General features: G+C 26.9%; 1 protein-coding gene across 1 annotated transcript in view; it reads left to right on the top strand.

Annotated features, from left to right (window-relative positions):
* Positions 1–736, top strand: part of LOC103656543 (AP-1 complex subunit sigma-2) — a 22,267-nt gene that overhangs the window by 19,582 nt on the left and 1,949 nt on the right. The gene's annotated exons all lie outside the window — the stretch shown is intronic.

Here is a 736-nt window from a genome sequence, read left to right on the forward strand (position 1 = left end):
CAATCAACAATGGTTTGAATTGTGTAGGTTTTTAATAACATTTTCTTTTCTATATATGATACATAATACATACAAAATATGTGTTAGTTACTTATGTTTTCAGTAAGCTATTAGGATTATTTTATTTGATAATCTCAATGCATGAGGTAAGTACTGTTTTTGTTTTCCACATAAGGAAACAGACCATACAGTTAAGCAGATTAATAAGATTACAATATTTAGTGCTCTAAACACATTAAATCTAATGTTTTAACAATTTGTAGTTTTATATAATTTGTATTTTCTTTGTTTTGTGCTATACTGTGATTAGGATGCAAAAGTAAGTTTATGTATTTATATGATGGATATTACAAAATTAAACTGTTTTCTTCCATTAACATACAGTTCACCTTTAAATTACAAAAAAACTGTTAGTAGTAAAACCTGAAATTTGACTTACTTGGTACCTCTATTTTCTTGGTTCCTTTTTTTTTTTTTGTAATGTGCAAAACCAGCCAGAGCAGAAAATTTTCAAAAATTTTCTTAATATTCCTGCTTTGTTTTGTCCTCTTTGAAAGTTAACAATGAGCAGCAATTGTTTAATAGGCCTTTTTTGTCCCAAAGCATTAATTGTCTGTGTTGCCTCTTCCATTGCCATTGGTTGCTTCTGAAAAACTTGAGGCAGTAACTGTTTTTGAAGTTTTGCCAACTGTGAATAATTAATTTAACAAAATTAAATATATATATATTTTTTTAT

This window comes from Ursus maritimus, assembly GCF_017311325.1.
Source record: "Ursus maritimus isolate PB19 chromosome Y unlocalized genomic scaffold, ASM1731132v1 scaffold_Y4, whole genome shotgun sequence".
Taxonomy (NCBI): domain Eukaryota; kingdom Metazoa; phylum Chordata; class Mammalia; order Carnivora; family Ursidae; genus Ursus; species Ursus maritimus.